Genomic DNA, 19,164 nt, shown 5'->3' on the forward strand with positions numbered 1-19,164 from the left:
ATTTAGGATCCTAATAACACCCCAGCACATGGCCACGGTCCTATTAACTTGGAGCGTCATAGAAAGTGAGGTGTCAAAGACAACACCGAGATTTCTGGCTGATTGGGAGGGAGTGGGGCAGATGCCAAGAGATGAAGGCCACCACTCGCTCGACCAAACATCTTGGTCTTTCCTGAAGACCAAGACCTCTGTCTTGTCGCCGTTTAGCTTTAGGGAGTTGATGATCATCCAATCTGCCACATGCTGCATGCATGACCTAAAGCTAAGGGCGGATGTACGGACAGAGGAGTGAGCCAGCGATACCATGATCTGGGTGTCGTCTGCGTAAGACACCACCTCCATCCCCTGCGATCTTACTAGTCTAGCAAGGGGGGCCACATAGATATTGAACAGGGTCGGACTCAAGGCCGGCCCAGTGACCCCTGCCTCCCTAAGCCGAGATGTTAGGATGGCGGGAGACAGGGTATCGAATGCGGCCGTGAGATCCAATAGGACCAGTACTGTAGTTTGGCCGCTATCCACTTTGCGGCGAATGTTGTCTACCACAACAGTGAGAGCGGATTCAGTACTGTGATGTTTTCTGAATCCGTGCTGCGTGTTATCAAGGTAATCACTGGTCTCAAGAAAGGTGGAAAGATGAGTGTTGAGGTGTGCTTCTAATATTTTTGCCGGGGCAGGGAGCAATGAGATAGGCCTGAAGTTTTTAAGAAGGCCAGGATCCAAAGACGGTTTTTTAAGGAGAGGCTTCACAATAGCCTTCTTCCACACTGGTGGAAAAGAACCCTGGACAATGGCCCTATTCATGACTTCCAGCATAGGCGGAAGAATGCTGGTTCTACACTCTTTAAGTTTTTTAAGCGGTAGGGGATCCATTAGGGAGGAGGATTTGGTCTTGTCAAGTAGGAGGTTCAGTCCTTCCAAAGACAGTGATGGAAATTGCGTGAATAATTCGGAAGGGCCTTCACCCAAAGTATCCAGACTGGCTATGGCAGGAGGGACATCCTTATCCAGCGAGTGGCATTGGGCTTCTAGAGAGATATGAATGTCCGAAATTTTGCTGTGAAAGAAGTCCGAGATGTCATTACAGAGATCCTGAGAACTAACCACTGGATCAGGGAGTTGAAGAGAGCATAATGAATCAGCAATTTTAAAAAGTTCCCTAGATGAAGTTAGGGAACTTGTAAGATTGGAGAAATACTCCTGCTTTTCCATTACCACTCTCTGTTTGTACTCCCGCAAAGCGGACTTATGAACCTCCCGATCCTTCGGATCCCACGATTTCCTCCAACTTCTCTTGCTGCTCCTACACCCCTGCCTTAAAAGTCTCAGGTGTTCGGAGAACCAGGGTGCAGTAGGCTTCTGCCGAGCTACATATCGGAGGGAGGCGGGGGCAAGCTTTTCAACTGCATTGGTGACAGAATCCATAAGTTCTTGAGCTGCCTCATCCGCCTCTTTCAAGGAGAAGGACTCCGAGGTCCGAACATGAGAAGCAAGAGCCTCATCCGTGATGTTTCTAAAGTTTCTCCTAAGAGCAAATGTAGTGGCGGCCTGGTTCACTAAGGGCAAGGCAGGGAGAGCAAGTTCCAGCGGCACTGCAAAATGGTCTGTCCAGACCAGCGGCAAAGGGGGGCCAGTAGATAGTCTTAAATCACTAGAAAATACCCCATCCAGAATATGGCCAGCCCTGTGTGTTGGGCTGCTCACCAGCTGAACGAGATCACAGGCTCCAAGTGACTCGATTAATGTCAGGGTATCCTTTGAGTTGACTTCATCAAGATGGAAATTGAAGTCCCCCAAGATGGAGAGATAGGGTTTTCCAAAATAGGGTTCGAGGATTCTAAGTAGATCCGCAGAAAAGCTGGCCCTAGGGCCAGGTGGCCTGTATATAAGTATCCCAGTGAAAGAGACAGATGGAGCACACAGAATGCAGAAATATAGTGCCTCAAAGCAATCTTGAGGCATTGATAGAGATTTAATAGTGCAGGAAAGGGAGGATTTTAAAAGGATGGCAATTCCTCCACTTCTACGCAATAGTCTGTCCTGCCTATGGAGAGAATAGCCATCAGGAATGGCCAAAAGTAGATAGTGACCGGAGGAATCCGAAGTCCAAGTCTCCGTAATAAAAACCCAATCCGGCTGTCTCTCTTCCACGAATTCGTGGAAGGCAACATTGTGTTTGATAAGCGAACGCGCATTTATTAGGAAACCAGTTCTAGGCGGAATGACAGGATGGCTTCCAAGGCGCGAACGGGATCTAATGGGACCAGGAGCGAAGAAGCGAAAAGAAACTTTACATGTCATGCATAGACGGGAATGCAAAATTCCTTCAGGGGAGGAGCGGTGAGAGCATAGCTGCGCTAATGGTCTGAAAGCCATAAGTTCTGACATAGAGTATTGCCTGGGTACCTCAGAGAGTGGAGGGGGAGTGCCAGCCGAGTCCAGCCCGTCCTGCAGCCCGTCCTCAGCGCGGACGGGCGCAGACGGGCTGAACTCAGGCGTAACTCCGGCGGAAGTCCGGCGATCCCGCTGCGCGATGACGCTGCACGTAGGCGTGACTGATATTTATGCTGGTCGAGCCTCCTAAATGAGGACTAGACCGCGGTATGGATCACCCCTCACCTAAGATGGCCGCCAACGAGACAGGGGCGAGAGACCCGCGAAATGCGGTGAATTAATCCAAATTACGGTGCAAGTGAGAGGGACAGCAGTGCAGGTAAACATGGCCGGCACTCTAAAAACAGGGGAAAATATTGCAAACACAAATTAACCCAAAAGACAAAACGGGGATTTTAAAAACAGCAGGAGCTGCGCAATGATAGAGCGCTGCGAGGAAATGCGCCGAGGCTGGTATGAGAGCTCGCCTTCAATTTACCCGATATTTATGCTGGTCGAGCCTCCTAAATGAGGACTAGACCGCGGTATGGATCACCCCTCACCTAAGATGGCCGCCAACGAGACAGGGGCGAGGGACCCGCGAAATGCGGTGAATTAATCCAAATTACGGTGCAAGTGAGAGGGACAGCAGTGCAGGTAAGCGTGGCCGGCACTCTAAAAACAGGGGAAAATATTGCAAACACAAATTAACCCAAAAGACAAAACGGGGATTTTAAAAACAGCAGGAGCTGCGCAATGATAGAGCGCTGCGAGGAAATGCGCCGAGGCTGGTATGAGAGCTCGCCTTGAATTTACCCGATATTTATGCTGGTCGAGCCTCCTAAATGAGGACTAGACCGCGGTATGGATCACCCCTCACCTAAGATGGCCGCCAACGAGACAGGGGCGAGGGACCCGCGAAATGCGGTGAATTAATCCAAATTACGGTGCAAGTGAGAGGGACAGCAGTGCAGGTAAGCGTGGCCGGCACTCTAAAAACAGGGGAAAATATTGCAAACACAAATTAACCCAAAAGACAAAACGGGGATTTTAAAAACAGCAGGAGCTGCGCAATGATAGAGCGCTGCGAGGAAATGCGCCGAGGCTGGTATGAGAGCTCGCCTTGAATTTACCCGATATTTATGCTGGTCGAGCCTCCTAAATGAGGACTAGACCGCGATATGGATCACTCCTCACCTAAGATGGCCGCCAACGAGACAGGGGCGATGGACCCGCGAAATGCGGTGAATTAATCCAAATTACGGTGCAAGTGAGAGGGACAGCAGTGCAGGTAAGCGTGGCCGGCACTCTAAAAACAGGGGAAAATATTGCAAACACAAATTAACCCAAAAGACAAAACGGGGATTTTAAAAACAGCAGGAGCTGCGCAATGATGGAGCGCTGCGAGGAAATGCGCCGAGGCTGGTACTCTTCTCATACATCACTCCTAAAATGTGGAATGACTTCCCTCAACACATCAGAGCCTCCTCCTCACTTCTTGAGCTAAGCAAGTAGCTGAATACATGGCTCTTCAAAAACATTTCTAGAGTTGGGACAGATTGAGGTGGTCTTGGGTGCAAAATCGAAGCAGCTTAAATTTTTTTTCAATGTATTTATTATTAGGAATTTGTTAGACCCAGCGGTTTCCGGATGGTATGCATCTAAGCCATGCAGAATCCACTGTCCTAGATACACTTGTCTGATAACCTACGCTCACCCTTGGATAGCTTGGCACAGAGCAGTCAGGCTGATCCTCAGGGTAAAAGTGTAAAGTGTTGATACAACGCTCCACCTCACAACACCCTCTGGATGCTACAAAAAGACTCTACACGGTATGTATACAACACTGGTCTTTGTATTGTACATACATTGAAATCAAAACAACATACACATTGGATATATATTTTACAGTTATATCAAATTTTCAAACTCTTCCATTAGCAGCAGAACGGCATTCACATATATATAATTGTCCTGGGTGTTCACTTGCACCATTATCCCTTCAGCCTTGTAAGCAACATACACACAATACAAGCAATCCCTTCCACATTAAAAGCAACAGAAGCATATATCAAGGCTGTTCAGAGGTATTCTACTTTTCCGCTAACACATTTGCATGAACAACAACATTCCCATTATCGCGTACTCCGTATACTTGTAATGGTCACGAAATCACAGGTTCTCCCCACACTTTATGACTTAGCCCCTCAGCCACTCAAACTACACCAGCCAACGATACAGATTGCCCCTGCTGTCGACACTTTGATTAGATTAAGGGACCACCTTAAGAGGAAGGAAAGAGTTACACGTTTTTGTCCATCCAGATTACGTCCTCAGGCACCTAGTGGCACCTTCACAAGTGCAGGATCACTATCCTCCCCACAGGAAAAATACTGCAACACCAAAAGCTGGCGGGCTCCCAATTTGGAGAATGATTTCACCTCCGGCAGAGGTGGGAGCTACAGTTGCTCCAGGGAGCAAGTTGTGGGTGCACACAAGGCACGACAAGACCTTTCAGTCAGGCTATCCTTAACAACGTAGTACCTTGTGGCGTGGGCCTGGGGAGAAGGAGCGAGTGACCTCAGACTGAGGCTGCGATGTCCGGCACTGTTGTCCTCCCAATCTGGAGGTCGGACACAGTCTATGCTGCCAGCTTGGCTATCGGTTGGCTATCGCAGACTCTGCAAACTTCTCACAACGCCTGCTCAGAAACCTAACGCTTAGGAATACTAACTAGCAGAGGTGTCCGACTGAAAGCTCGAGCCTCTCAGGCTCATTAAACATCCCCTGCACTCATTGAACTTGTCACTCTATAGCCACCCCAGGTGAGCCACTGAACTTTACCAGCTCATTCTACGGCACAGTCTGGTGACTGCACACGTCGGAAGGGTCCTTGTCCCACCGGAGGATCATTTCCACATGTTTACCCCTCACCCTGCACGGTCCTTACGAGCTTGTGGAAACAGGGAGACCTTTTCTGTCCGTGGGAACTCGAGCCCTAGGAGAGTGGTTGGGGACCTGGGTCACAACAGTTCCCAATTAGCTGCAGGCCAGCAGCATCCAGGCAAAGTCCCATTCCTAGAGCACAACAAGCCACATGCCACCACTGGTCTGCAGATAATCCAGTTGCAGCCCCCGCCCCAATAGTTCTTCTTGTTGATGTCCCAGCATCAAACCAGCGTAGTATGTTTCCAATCCCCAAAGCGTCTCTAACTCCTAAAGGCAGAGCCCCAGTGGTTATACCCACAATGACCTATGAAGATGAGATCAGCTCAAAAGGCCACCTTTGAAATGCACGGGCCCTCTCTAAATGTTGTCATGTCTGACATCCTACCCTGGGAGGCTTGATCAGTATCTTTAGTGGGGCCACAAACCTACCATTTGGAATGCAGGTGCCAATTCCACCCCGTCTTAACCAACACAGGAAGGCCCCTCAGAGTGAGAGGTCTACAGTATACCGTAAGCCCTTAGTTTATGACTGTCTTATCAGAAATACACAGATGTAGCCATCCCCCAGCAGCCAGCTGTGAATTGGAGACAGGTGGATAGGCATACAGAGCCATTAGTACAGACATTACCAATTTCCCAAAGTGGTATTTCCACCGTCGTAATGTCGAATTCACTCACACGACCGGAGCAGGATCGCCATTACAAACTCATCGATATCAAACACTATACTGACACTCTTATGCATGCAGGAAATCCAGCTCAATAGCCTTTCCACAGTTCCCTCAAGCCAATCCAATACGAGGAGAAGGCCCTACTGTACCCAATACACTACTCATTGCCATTCACTACTAGTGCATGTAGCACACACACGCACATGCCCTACCCTTTACCGATACCGCACCCTGTCCCCAGGGAGTACTCTGATATAGCAAGAGACATGCAGAACCTTGGAAAGCGTCTTCTTAAATGCCAAGCATAGTCTCAGTAACCTACAGACACAGGCCCCGTCATGGCAAATCAGTGGCACATTTGAAGAACTACCTCCGTGTGTGGCACAACCAGTTCTGCAGGCCCACGGAGAAGGTGTTGAGTTACATGCCCTAGGTATAAGTCTTACCTCTAGACAATGGACTGACAGCAAACTCAATTTAGCCAATCATGTATACACTAATCACCAGTATGTATATGACAAGCACAGCACTTTAGCACTGAATGGCAGTGTAAAAATCGATCAAACTCCTTAGGATATTACATCAGCGGAAAACCAGGAGGGACAAAAGTAAAACAAATGTTGAGGGAAAGCACCCTAGAAAGGGCCACCACCAACAGAATTTATTAGAATTGGTATGTTTGATACAAAGGTAACACAGATCTGTGCATTATGTGCATAAACACATTTATAAAGGAGGACGGTTGGAACCTGGGACCTCCTAACTGTGTCACTTGAGCTGAGATTGGTAACCCGAAAATACATTGATCCCTCCCTTTGGTTCATTTACACCCTTTGGTGATTGGGATTAAATCCCAGATCCAAAGCTATAAAGTTGGTTCAAGTATTGGTACCACTAAACAGCACATTACCCCTATAACACTTGAAGACTCACATTCACGTCACTTAAATTACATTTATAGCTCCTAAAATATAATTCAACTTTTGGCAATTTATAAATAATGTTCATTCGATTTTTTTTCCAGGCCATCTTTTAGAACTCTCGTTCCCTCCCTTACACATTTCTTTCTTTTACATTTTGGCCGATATCTATTAAGTACTTTTTTCCACCCTTCGTGTGTTTTCTCTCTGTATCACTCTTATTTCTCTTCTCTTCTTGCTTTTTCTGCTCGCTCATCTTGTTCTCCCCTTCCTGCTGAAGTGACAACTAGAGCAGTATGACTTCAAGAGTCTCTTCGAATCCTTCATGTAGGCTTCATATCATAGCACAATCCTCATCAACACACCGTTGATGAGAGAGTGCAGCAACCCCTTGTAGCATTGTCATACAAGTAGCCCTGGGTGCTTGTGGGCAGACACATAATTGAAAGTCGTACTGAATTCTATGTCAGGACAGGAGGCTCCGATTATGCTTAGTCTCATTTCTTTACTGACACATAGCAGCCAATCACATTACAGTAAAGAAAAAACAGAAACAGGGCAACCATAGAGTACCCCACAGTATATAAACAGTCTCAGAGGTAACCACTTCCTCTTTCTTTGCTGCTCCGCAGCCAGTTAAGTGCATTTTGCTTACTTACTTGATATTTTATTGCTTATTGTGCCTTGTGGATTATTGCCGCTTTGTGTTTTGGCATTGCGCTGTGTATCGCGCGTCTGGGGCTTGGCTCCGTTGTTGTTTGAATCGCGTCTTTCGCCGCTTTCAGCGTGCACTTTCTTGTTTACCGGAGCGTGTGCCTCACCTCCGTTTAGACGCCGAGCGCTTCCTAGCTGCTCGCGCGCTGCTTGTGGAGCGGGAGCAGGGGTTCCGTGTGTTTTGGGAGCGCGAGCGCTCTCCGACGGTTTTCACTGGCAGGCGACAGTCGCGCATGCGCGCTGTCCCATTTCCGGCTGTTTTCTCTTCAGCTGGTTAAACGACGGCGTTTGTTGACGTTTGCCCACGGCCTGTCAGTGCAATTAACCCCGTCCGACGCTGAGGTCTTTTAGGACTTTGGTAGTGTTATTATTGGCATAGGCTCTGCCTAGAGTGTTGTTTAGTGCAGGCTTTGGCTCCCTCCACTTTCTATTTGCTACCAGGGCAGGTTTTTTCCTGCATTTAAGCCTGCTTTGGGGTTTTACACTCCCCCTTGACTGGTGTTTCCAACACTCCATATTTCTAGTCGTCTTGTGGGCATTTACCTCTACCTTGGTGTAGAATGGCTGACTATTTTGATGACGTGGAAGACGACTACTATTATGCTGATGAGGAGGAAGGCTCCTTGGAACAGGACTTGGTTGAACAATTAGATAAGGGTGTTCAACAGTCCGTTAACAAAGCACTGGTACGTGCTATTAACCCTTTGAAACGTCACCTGAGTCTCTATGCTCAGCAGCAGGGCTGGCTGCCTGCTTCCAAGAAGACGGCGAAGTCGCCGGTTGACCCTCACAAGGCTGACTTTCAGCGTCTGGCAAAAACTTTGGCGGCTGCGCCTCCCTCAACTGCCGGTCTTCATGAGGCTGATTCAGACAATGTGTTGTCCTCCGCATCTTCAGACCATGTTTCTCCTCCACCTAAAAAACGGGTCTGTAAGGAGCATTTTGTGGACGCTCCTGAGTGTCCTCCGGTGCTCAATTTCGAGCCCGCCGACATTGTTCACCCCAACTCTTCTTCATGGGGGCCTTCTCCGGCTGTGGCTGCCTACATTGAGGCACATATCCGTCAGCCTTTTGAGGCTTCGGTGCGTGCCAGGCTACGCTCGGAATGCCCGAGGCCAGATTTGTCTGCCCATTTATCTGAGACCCCTGAAGTTGACCCCATGATGGTCACCTATTTGAAAAAGTACGCCAAGGACCCAAAGAAGGGCCTGGATAGATCTTGGCGGTCCTGTCAGGATAAGATGTTGGACATCCTTGGGCCTCTCACTAAAATTTTGGACCTCGGTTACAGGGCCCAGGAAGCTTCTGCCCTTGTGAACCCTAAAGAAATGATTGAGTGGGCGCAACGGGCGATTTGCCAGCTAGGTAATGCGAATTGTGCGATATCTGCGGAACGTCGCAGGTCCATCTTATTGAAGCTTGACCCTAGACTATCTGAACTGGCCTCTTCTGAGTCGGGCCCTGAGGCGGATGGCCTCCTGTTTGGCCAGCCTTTTCTTAAGGAGCTCACGCGCTTTGTGTCAACATTCAGTGGCATCGATAAGGCGCAGGCCTCCTTGCGGCGAGCCATGCGTCCGGTTTTTGGAAAGGCCGGACGAGGTAGGGGACGCTCGTTCGGCCGTGGTTCTGCCAGTCAGTCCCAGAGAGGCAATTCCTCTCAACACAGAGGCTCCTACGACGCAGGCTATTCTTCGAGAGCCAACTTTTATCCTTCCAGAAAAGGAAAAGGCCAGTACGGCAAAGGACGTTCCGGTGGTCATCAGGGACAATACCAGGATTCCCACTCTACAGGTGAGACTGATTCCTGCATGCGATGTGATGTTGGGGGGTCGCATTCAGTTTTTTCTGCAGAATTGGCGCATGCTCTCCGCCGATGCTTGGGTGCTACAAACTGTTCAGGGGTTCAGAATAGAATTCTATCACCCAATACATCAGTCTTGTCCCCCTCCTTGTCTGCATTTTTCTCTTCAGGATCAGGTTTGTCTTTCCGAGGAGATAGACTCTCTTCTCAAGAAAGGGGCGGTGATTCCGACCACCCGTCATCCAAAAGGGTTTGCCAGCTCTGTCTTTCTGGTCGAGAAAAAGGGGGGCGGTGCTCGCCTTGTTCTCAACCTGAAAGAGTTCAACGGGGGAGTCGTATACCGGCATTTCAAGATGGAGGGAATCCATCTCTTGAGAGATCTCCTTCGAGAGAAGGATTGGATGGTCCGGCTGGACCTCAAAGATGCATATCTCTCAGTTCCGATTTACAAACCACATCGCCGTTTTCTCCAGTTTCTCTGGCAGGGAGTCTGGTACGAGTATCAGGTTCTCCCGTTCGGTCTTTCGTCGGCACCATGGTGCTTCACGAAACTGTTGCGACCAGTTGTGGAACATCTTCGATCTCTGGGTGTCCGGTTGATTATTTACCTGGACGATATTCTCCTTCTGGCGGAGTGTCCTCGCAAACTTATTCAGCATCTGGAATTGTCCATCACTCTTTTACAATCTCTGGGGTTTCTGATCAATGTTCAGAAATCGGTTTTGGTTCCTTCCCAGCGGATAGATTTCCTGGGTTTTCAGATCGACTCGGTAACTTGTCAGCTTCTCTTACCCAACCAAAAGATGCGTTATATCAAGAGAGAGTTGACATCTGTTATTTCCAGACCGACTGTGTCGTTGAGGTCGTTGGCACGTGTAGTCGGTCTGCTGGCATCTTCCATCCAGGCGATTTTTCCGGGTCCCCTGCATTACAGGGCAATGCAGCGCCTGAAAATTCTTCATCTCCGGAAAGGCCTCGGATATTCAGATCAGATTCCTCTTACGGAGGAGGTCCGGTGGGAGATGCAGTGGTGGTTGGACCACATGGAGGCCTGGAACGGCCGAGCCCTTTTCGGTGTGTCTCCGGATCTAGTGATAGAGTCCGATGCCAGTCGGTGGGGCTGGGGAGCCCGTTGCGGCTCGGTCTCGACGGGGGGTCGTTGGTCCCCTCAGGAATTGACACTGCATATCAACTGTCTGGAACTTCTAGCGGGTTCCTTTGCGATCAAATGTTTTTCCCCTCTGCAAACCAGTTGTTGTGTCCTTCTCCGGATGGACAATATATCAGCAGTCCGCTACGTCAACAAACTAGGCGGGACCAGGTCCAGAATCCTGGCGGAGATTGCCAAAGATTTTTGGCACTTCTGTCTGCAGAAGAAGATCACTGTTATTGCGGAGTACCTTCCGGGATGCCACAATCAAATAGCGGACTGGCACTCCAGACATCTCCGGGATTACAGCGATTGGAGGCTGCATCCTCGGGTCTTCCGTGCTCTCCATCGGCGTTGGGGTCCTTGCCAACTAGATCTCTTTGCCTCACGCCTCAATGCGCAACTTCCGCATTTTTACAGTTGGAGGCCGGACCCTCAGGCTCTGGCCACGGATGCCTTTCTCCAGCAGTGGCCATCGACCCTCTGTTATGCCTTCCCTCCATTTCTGATGATTCCCAGGGTATTGGCCTACTCCAAACGATTTCAGACGGATCTGATTCTGATTGCCCCTCTCTGGAGGGCTCAAGCGTGGTTTCCGGTCCTTCTAGAAATGTGTTCGGCTCCACCATTTCTCCTTCCCCCTTTGTGGAATCTCCTGTTGGACCCTCTCGGGGATCCTCATCCCCTGATCCTCTCAGGCTCCCTCCCGCTTCTCGCGTGGAGGATCTCGGGGATCGCTGGTCGCTCCCAGGCCTTTCAAGCGACGCTTCCAAGCTCCTTAGTGAAGCATGGGCTCCCAATACTCACAAACGGTATAAGGGGTCTTGGAAGCGTTGGTGTGATTGGTGTTCACGACTCCAAGTTGATCCCGTTTCAGCAGATATCAGCATGATTGTTAATTTCTTGGCCTCCTTAGCCACCTCTGGTCTGGCTTATTCGACTATCAACGGTTTTCGGTCGGCGATTTCGGCGGGTCATGCCCACATAGATGGGAAACCCGCGGGTGAACACCCTTTTGTTTCCAGGTTACTTAAAGGTGTGCGTTTCGCAAAACCTCCCACTCCTAAGTATGTTACCTTGTGGGATGTTTCGGTTGTACTCAGATTTTTGGAGGCTTGGCCTCCCAATGCCTCCTTATCTCGCAAGCAACTATCTGCAAAGTTAACCATGCTGTTATGTTTGGTCTCCTGTAAGCGCGTGTCGGACGTACACGCTTTGGACCTGGCGGGTCGCAGTTTTACTCCTGAAGGAGTTTCCTTTCGTCTCTCCAGACGTACCAAATCTAATACGCCATCTATTTCTTATCCTTCTTTTCCTTCTCACCCCAATCTTTGTGTGGTTCAATGCCTGAAAGATTATGAGGTGAGTACCGCTTCTTTGCGCTCAGACATGCAAGGTCCGCTCTTTATTGCATTGCAAAAGCCTTTTCGCCCTGTTTCTCCAGCTACCTTGGCGCGCTGGGTGCGGGGACTTATGTCTGAAGCTGGAATTGATGTTTCTGTGTTTGGCGCTCACTCTGCACGGGGAGCGATGGCGTCTAAAGCCTATTCCATGGGTGTTACTTTGTTTGATATCATGAAGGCTGCAGATTGGTCATCTGCTTCTGTGTTTAAGACTTTTTATTTTAAACCCATCGATAGTGTTGCTTCTGTAGTGGTGGCTCAGCTTTGAACAAGCATAATCGGAGCCTCCTGTCCTGACATAGAATTAAAAATTTGCAAACATTCGTGACAAGAATTTTCAATTCTATTAAGGACTAGGAGGCGAGGATTATCCCACCCGTTTTTTCCTATGCATATATCGATTATTTTATTACTATGCACTGCTTCATAGTTTTTGCCTACTGATATGTAATGAATGCAATGATTTTCTCTACCCACCCTTATTTGCTCATGATTACACAGGATGTGTATTACGGCTTTGTGTCTCTTTTCAGGCTCTGATCCCAAGTGAGGCTCCTCCGTCTCCATCCTTGTGGACGTTCTGCTGCGAGTTTCTGCTCCTCGTTGGCCTGCTCCTGTTTCTGTGGCTTCTGGAAGTTCCTCCGCCGCCTCGTTCGGATTTTGGCCCGATTGGATGATGTTCTCCTGGTTTTCTGATGTTAATTGGTTCTTCATTCTGGATTTTGGACAAAGAAAGAGGAAGTGGTTACCTCTGAGACTGTTTATATACTGTGGGGTACTCTATGGTTGCCCTGTTTCTGTTTTTTCTTTACTGTAATGTGATTGGCTGCTATGTGTCAGTAAAGAAATGAGACTAAGCATAATCCTCGCCTCCTAGTCCTTAATAGAATTGAAAATTCTTGTCACGAATGTTTGCAAATTTTTAAGTCTCACTCAAAGCTGCCAAATTCTTCCAAACTATTGGGAAGAACTAGGACTTTACATGTGACTTTGCTCAGACGTCTACAGTGTGCCGAGTAGTACCTGACTATTCTGCACAGAGCAGACCCTTTTACAGCAAGTGATCCTAAAGATTTCGGTACAGAGAGGAGAGGCCAAGAAGAGTGACTGACAGTCACGCCAACATCTGCTAAGACAGACACACTTGAAAGGCCTCCTACCTGGCAGACCCAAGGTCAGTGCACATACACACAATCCCTGCAGCAGACACACAACCTCTGCAGCAGATAATGCTATAAGCCAACCTATGCCGCTGGAAACTATTGCAATGACAGAGGTTTTACCTAGACTGAGATATGAAAATAGGGGCAAAGGGGCATGGGGCAGCAAGGGAGCCTTGACGGTCAGCTACCTGGGGGACATGCTTCTGACACAGTGGTACAGATGGGCAAGTCAACAAACTAACAGCGAGAGCCGCGCAAAGAGTGTGCACAGATTTCTCATAGAGCGCTAAGATGCAGTGCAATATGAACACATTTTACGCAGTGTAGTAAGATGCAATGCAGTGGGACAAATTCCTCAGTAAAGTAAGATGCATTGTAGTGACACAGATTCCTTATAGTGCTGTAAAGTGCAATGTGCAACGATCTGTCACAGTGCATTAAGATGCAGTGCAGCGTGCACAGATTACTCATAGTGCAGTAAGTTGCAGTGCACAGATTCCTCACAGTGCAGTAAGATGGAGTGCAGCGTGCACAGATTACTCATAGTGCAGTAAGTTGCAGTGCACAGATTCCTGACAGTGCAGTAAGATGCAGTGCAGTGTGCACATATTTCTCACAGTGCATTAAGATTAGGGCTCCCGGTTTTATGGTATTTATTTTTGTGACATTTCCTTCTGTATTTATCCAGATTTATTTTTTGTCAACTTTATCTGTATTTATCCACATTTATTATGGGTTTTGTGAAAAAACTAAAGCTGAAACGGATATATTTCCACATTTATTTAACCAATAAATATGAAGTAATGCTTGAATGCCTGCCAGCTTTTGGTGATCTTAACACCCGCAGAAGATAAATCAATGCACTTATATGAAAATATGCACATTTCAGTATCAGCCTTGTGCATAGCTACTGCTGTTTAAGCCTCTTTACTAAAATTCCTTTCTTTTTTACCCCCCTTAACCATCAATTCACACAGTTATTGGCCTGGCAGTCATGGCAAAGTGTATTTAAAATCACTCAAAAAGCACCCATTTCCGTTTTTCTCCACATTTAAAAATGAACACAGACAAGAAAATGAATGGTTTTCTGCCTGCATTTATCTGTTAAAATCAGTAAAAACAGGGAGCCTTAATTAAGATGCAGAGCAGTGCACAGTTCCTCTCTTTAAAACAAATGATGACCACAAACACCCCCAGGGCCGGACGGAAAGACCCACAGAGGTCCCAGGATAGAAGAGCCCGGCTCCTGAAGATTTCCTCCAGGATTATTCAGTCTATTTCTACAAACACAGCACAAGGTGCTGACAATCTCCTACCTGAGCAGAAACCTGTGCAGACATTTCCAGGCTCTCTCCTCCTCCTATGGCTGGGGTGGGGCAGGTGCTGATTTAGGGTCTGGGAGAGGTGGTGGGGGGGCTGTGAGGGTCTGAAGATGAAGATAACTGCACAGAGAGACAGGGCGTCCTTCCTCCTCTGCAGCAGCCTGGACACAGAGGGAGAGGCAGGAAGTGATGTCAGCATCTGCTGCTTGTACTGTCTCTGCCACCGCTGACCTGGAACAGGAAACCCTTTCCCTTTCATACAATGTGCTCCGCTCTGCTGGCCACTTAAAGAACTATCACATCCAGTCTCGAGTGAGAAATACACAAGCATTTTGTGGCAGGAAATGCCTGGGTTTTTAGATGTCTCAGTAAGTATTTACAGCTTCACTTCACATGAGCATCTTCAAAACACTGATGCAGAGGACTAAAGAGTATTTACAGAAAGTTATCAACTGGAAGTGACAGTTTATATTTCATTAAATATATGAGAATATGTGATTGTGGTGCAATTAACCTGGACAGCTTATTAATTTTTCATTTAATTTTTTTAATGCTTTATTTATTGAGTTTTTCAAATGTACATCATGGTACATAGCAAAATAAATAGAGAACAATACCATGCAATTTCATACACCAGACACCAGACCAAATACAGTGTGGCATAAGTCTTATGTCAAAGCGAAAATTAGAATAACAGATTTTTTCTAATCTTCCTGTGTTTTTGGGTTATTCCTTATCATAGTTGCCAAAGTTTCAGATTGCTATGAGTTACATTTCAATTACTTTGAGTGACACTTTCTGGCCAGCATAATTAAGCGAAGAAGAAGAGGAAAGCATATAAATATCAGAAATTACACCCATCTGTGCAACAAGAAACTAAAACGTTAAGTGCTGCAAAGCACCAGAAATGGACGGGCACTAACCTAGTGCACTTGTACAGTCAGAGGCACAACACCAATGTTAACTGCTGCAACTATTTAAAATATCTAAAAACACTCCTTAAACAATTCATAAGCAATAGCTGTGTCACCTATGGTTTCACAATTCATTTTCGTCATGCATGCCATGATGTAAAGCTGTTTCTGTGTTATCGACTGATGGAGCTAAATCTGTTTGTCTATTTCTGCATTACACATACAGCATAAATGATGTAATTCATAAGGATATATGTAGACTGCTGTGATTTCTGTCTCGAGTAGGCACGCTGGACGTGCGAGGAGCTCTCTGAACAGGTAGATGTCAACAGATTCAAAATTCGACAGCAACAATTCTAAGGGGCCCGGGCAGGTAGGAAATTGAACAAGGGACATGTTGTCACACCCTCGGATACCTGTTAGGAGGACGGGTCAGTGTTCTATGGGCACAAAAAGGAGGGTAGCTCAAAACAACGTTACACACAGAAAAGTTATTCCAGCTTTCACCAGCCTTAGTACACCCACTGGGCCCTACGCTTTTTGCTGGCAATCAATCGAGGCAAAGGAGGAACATCACTGGCCAGGCAGCTCTCTCTGTCCCATGCGAGACCTGGGTCCAGCCTTGTAGGATGCAAGAGGCCCGACACAGATTTCCGCTGCCTCACCCTTCATAATTATAGTCAGCTAACCGTAGTCTAGGTCACAGCCTGGCAGGCTGCTGTATTTAAAAACACACTCACTGACAACTCACAGTAGCAAAATAAAAATCATTCATTATACCTGAGATTCTGACTGCCACATGAGTTGGCACGCCACATGAGCTGGCGCGTCACGTGAGCTGGCGCGCCACGTGCCCACGACCTCAGTTTAGTTGCATCAGTATGGCCAGCCCTGCCATGTACCATGCATCAGGAGTTAGACTAACGCCTTTCAGTGTTGTGGTCCGCATCACTGTACTGAAATCCGAAGTCACACATTATAGCGCCTCCTTAGCTACTATAATGCACCATGATTGAGTGACAATGCATGTTGTGCGCTGTTCCTGTTAGGTTTCAGGGGCGTTCTCATGATCTGCTCCTTGCAGCTCTCTACTTTGTTAATATGTATTGGGACTGGACACCCCACGGGCCGATACGATGCGGCATCACGGAGGAGTCACTACCCAATGACATGGCTACTTAAATACTTAAAATATAATTGTGAAGCCTTGAGACATTTTAATAAGTGGGGGGGCTGAGTCACGGGGTAACCCTGAAGTGCTGCCGGCCTGCGCTACACGCAGCGTTGCGAGTGCGTGGCATTTCAGGAAGTTTTCACTGACACTTGTCAGTGTGTTGGGCAAATTAATGGTGCTCAGGTCCTCTTCGCCGCTCGCACCGCTGCATTGTGGATGAAGATCGATTCCCAGGCCCAGAGTAGGCCACGCCTGACTTGCCATTTTGGTGAAGCTGGTTAGCATTGCCATATGCTCACCAGCCCAGCGGTATAGATTCCGTGAGTTACCATGTCACACACAGGCTGATCCTACCAGCGCCAGCATTAGAGCTGTTGCCAGTCCGAGTCCGCAGCCTGTCCCCCTGCCAGAGTGAGTACTGTCAGCGCAACACACACAAAGGAGTAGGAAAGTGGATAATAAAAGTTGGCACATGCTCAGTGGAAAAAAAACTGCCCTCGCACACAAAATGGTGACATGCTTCATCATTGGGATTGCTTACTAACAACCCTGTGTTCCATGATGCCCCCTTGCCCCATGAGCATATATCTGGGAATAAAACTAAATAAAATATGAGAAATGTAAACAACTGAATATGTTGTGTGGCTATGGAAAAAACTTGATGAACGAAAACGTAGGCGAGACACAAGTTAATGCGAACCTTAGGTGTAAGAACACAGAAGTACCATTAGATGCCGGAAATCCAATAAAAAGTTTACTGCACACTACCTAGAGGAACACCACACAGTAAATGACCTACCCTGGATGGGGCTGGACTAACCCAGAATCAGACCATCTACAGGAGATAAAAAGAGATTACTCCTGATGAGGGAACAGAAGTGGGTTTACAGAATAAAAAGCCATGTGTTGGGATTGAATGATGATATTTCTTGCAACACTCTGAATATATAAAGTTGACCACTATATAGACTCCAGTTTTGATTAGGGACCCCCTTGCCCCATGAGTATCTATCTGTGAATAAAACTAAATGAAATATGAGAAATACAAACAACTGAACATGCTAGGCAGCAATAGAAAAAACTTTGATGAAGGAAAACGTAGGAGAGATACGAGTTAATGCGAACCTTAGGTGTAAGAAGGTTCCCTACATTTAACATTATCTATATATTGTATCAGTTTAAACATGTATAGGAATGATTCCCTTGCCAGTTCGACTTAGAGACTTAATTACACATCAGATACTGTTCTTACAATTTATAACACTATGGGGTGGATTCCGATCTCACGCGACAGCCCTTCCGAGAGCTGTCCATAGCCTTACCTTGCGACCGACTCGTACCAGGAGCCAGTCTGTCTGGGCGATGAAGTACGATGCGCAAACGTGTCACAATCCCGACCGACGCTTTGGCTGTGATTCCAGCAGCATTTCCCGTATGAGCCAGATCTCCAAACGCCTATTTGAGTCTCCCGGAAGCAGTTTCCACAGCATTTTCCGGCCGGACAAGTACGATGCGGACTTCCTACCTGCCGAACGGTTTGCCACTATTAGCACGTCACAGCATCCGGTAGAGCTGTATAGGTGGTCCGATTCACACCACAACACGATCCACGGCTATGAGACGGACCAACTCCCAACATGTACAAGACGGAGCAACAATCAGCAAGTACAAGACGAATCAATGATGAATCCCATCACGCAGGTCATCCCAGTACTGTATATCTATGACCGGATCAGGAACAGACGCGTACATCGCAGACAGTAAGTCAGACACCCACACAAACAAACGTCACGAACACACGAAATGCTAAACCCACATAGGGGGGGACATCCATTCCACCAGCAACAGCAAAACCACAGGGGTTGCATGGTCCTCACCACCAGCAGTCCCCACACCTGGGGGGGTGCCCATCACCACTACCATCCCCACACATAGGGAGCTGGATGCCCAGCACTACCAGTACCTCCTACACATAGGGGGCTGGATGCCCAGCACTACTACCATCCCCATTCACTACCACTACCCACACTCATAGGGGGCTGGATGCCCAGCACTACTACCATACGCACTCATAGGGCGCTGGATGCCCAGCACTACTAGTGCCCCTACTCATCGGGGGCTAGATGCCCAGCACCACCAGTACCCCCACTCATAGGGGACTGGATGCCCAGCACTACTACCATACCCACTCATAGGGGGCTGGATGCCCAGCACTAACAGTACCCCCACTCATAGGGGGCTGGATGCCCAGCACTACTACCATCCCCATTCACAGGGGGCTGGATGCCCAGCACCACCTTCATTCACACACATAGGGTGACTAAGCAAAGCCCCCAAGCCCCCTACCATCTTGGCAAGATTGAATGTGTGTGTGTGTGTGTGCAAAATGCCCACAACACAGATTCTGACAGCGAACATACAATGTGGCTCCCATCACATGTGTGCCCAAAAGGTGATTGTGGTGTCCAAAAATCTAGCATTTTAGGATCATAGTGGTAATGGGGTCTAAAGTCCACATCACTACAGTGACCAGAAGGTGAGTGTTGACATAATAATAGTAGCATCACCAAACCAGAATGTGTGATTACTGGTCCCAACACCACAAGCAAT

The 19,164-nt window shown here is 47.8% G+C and overlaps 1 protein-coding gene across 1 annotated transcript in view; it reads right to left on the reverse strand.

Moving 5' to 3' along the window:
• Positions 1–14,669, reverse strand: part of LOC147736797 (uncharacterized) — an 87,961-nt gene extending 73,292 nt beyond the window's left edge. Inside the window, exon 1 of the mRNA XM_086953504.1 lies at positions 14,461–14,669. The gene's annotated coding sequence lies outside the window, so the exon portion shown is untranslated. The remainder of the gene's footprint in view (positions 1–14,460) is intronic.
• Between the last annotated feature and the right edge of the window lie 4,495 nt (positions 14,670–19,164).

This window comes from Lissotriton vulgaris, chromosome 1_2 (genome assembly GCF_964263255.1).
Source record: "Lissotriton vulgaris chromosome 1_2, aLisVul1.2, whole genome shotgun sequence".
Classification (NCBI taxonomy): domain Eukaryota; kingdom Metazoa; phylum Chordata; class Amphibia; order Caudata; family Salamandridae; genus Lissotriton; species Lissotriton vulgaris.